Below are 2,005 nucleotides of genomic sequence, written 5' to 3'. Positions count from 1 at the left end.
CCCCACCCGCTTATTGTGAGTTAGCATCTGCATATTAGAGAAAACATTTGGTGTTTGGTTTTTTGGGATCTTGGGTGCTTCTTAAAAAAAATTAAAAGTAAAATTATAATAAGTAAAGGATTTAATAATCATTCACTTAAAATTTTCCAAGAAGAATACTCACAACCAGATACTCAAAACCAGATAAAATGTAAGAACTATTTAAAGAAACAATAATACCAATACTTAATAATTTATTTCAGAAACCAAAGGAAGAGGGGGAAACACTTCCAAATTCATTTTATGAGAATCAGTGTATGCTGGTACTAAAGGCAGATTAAAAAATATCAAAGAGGGGCTGAGATTGTGGCTCAGCAATAGAGCACTCATCTAGCATGTGTGAGGCCCTGGGTTTGATCCTCAGCACCACATAAAAATAAATACATAAAATAAAAGGTATTGTTTCCAACTACTTCCAAAAAATAAAAAATGTTTTAAAAAATATCAACGAAATATACAGACTCTGATGAATAGACCCCAAAAGAGCACTTGACAAACTCCAAAACATATTGATTGGTATAAGCTCTCAACATATTAAAAAGTTTAAAAAAGATGATCTCAGTGGACACAAAAAGATATTTGACAAGGTCTAATATATTTCTCAACTTAAAACTTCCAAAACATTAGGAATACAAGTAGGAAAAAAAAGAATTCTTTAGGCCAGGTATAGTGGCACAGTCTCCAAAGCTGCTGGGATTACGGAAGGCTAAGACAGGAGTATCACAAGTTCAAAAGCACCCCAGTGAGGCACTAAGCAACTCAGTGAGACCCTGTCTCTAAATAAAATACAAAATAGGGCTGGGGATGTGGCTCAGTGGTCGAGTGCCCCTGAGTTTAACCCCTGGTACCCTCCCAAACATTTCTTCATCATGGTAAAGGGTATTATGGCAGTCAAACCAGAGAAGCAGAGCCAATAGGAGATAAACACGTATCTACATATTAAAGGATTTGTTAGACATAATCGACTTGTCCAATCATGGGAGTTGATTAAGCAGTCTCTATAAGGCGCCTGTTTAAAAAAAAATGGAAGGTATCTTAATCCCAAGACTTTGTTCACAGAATTAACCATATCCCAAATGTCAGGAAAGCTGAAGGAGAGTCAAGAAAAGGTAGAACAGTTGCAGCCATAAATGCTGCTTGACAGTGTCATCAAACTACTACACTGTGTTGCCTAGCTTATACAAGGCCCTGAGTTCAGTTCTCAGCCCTGGGCAAAACAAAAAACAAAATATACAAGGAAGGCAGCCCTTTGAAATTTATTTTAGCCTACCTAAATGAAGGCAACATAACATTTTATTTTTTTTATTGGTTGTTCAAAACATTACAAAGCTCTTGACATATCATATTTCATACATTTGATTCAGGTGGGTTTTGAACTCCCAATTTTACCCCAAATACAGATTGCAGAATCACGTCGGTTACACATCTACATTTTTACATAATGCCCTATTAGTAACTGTTGTATTCTGCTACCTTTCCTATCCTCTACTATCTCCCCTCCCCTCCCCTCCCATCTTCTCTCTCTACCCCATCTACTGTAATTCATTTCTCTCCTTGTTTATTTTCCCTTTCCCCTCACAACCTCTTATATGTAATTTTGTATAACAATGAGGATCTCCCTCCATTACCATGCAATTTCCCTTTTCTCTACCTTTCCCTCCCACCTCATGTCTCTGTTTAATGTTAATCTTTTCTTCCTGCTCTTCCTCCCTGCTCTGTTCTTAGTTGCTCTCATTATATCAAAGAAGACATTTGGTATTTGTTTTTTAGGGATTGGCTAGCTTCACTAAGCATAATCTGCTCTAGTGCCATCCATTTCCTGAAAATTCCATGATTTTGTCATTTTTTAGTGTTGTATAATACTCCATTGTGTATAAATGCCACATTTTTTTATCCATTCATCTATTGAAGGGCATCTGGGTTGGTTCCACAGTCTAGCGATTGTGAATTGTGCTGCTATGAACAT

General features: G+C 36.6%; 1 protein-coding gene across 1 annotated transcript in view; it reads left to right on the top strand.

The window, feature by feature from the left end:
* The window catches only part of Znf529 (zinc finger protein 529), a 20,929-nt gene extending 20,659 nt beyond the window's left edge, over positions 1–270 (top strand). Inside the window, exon 9 of the transcript XR_007343108.1 lies at positions 243–270. The gene's annotated coding sequence lies outside the window, so the exon portion shown is untranslated. The remainder of the gene's footprint in view (positions 1–242) is intronic.
* The last annotated feature ends 1,735 nt before the right edge of the window (positions 271–2,005 follow it).

This window comes from Marmota marmota, unplaced genomic scaffold, assembly GCF_001458135.2.
Source record: "Marmota marmota marmota unplaced genomic scaffold, marMar, whole genome shotgun sequence".
In the NCBI taxonomy this organism is placed as follows: Eukaryota; Metazoa; Chordata; class Mammalia; order Rodentia; family Sciuridae; genus Marmota; species Marmota marmota.
Note: the sequence above shows the minus strand (reverse complement) of the source record. Positions and strands in the feature narration are given on the sequence as shown.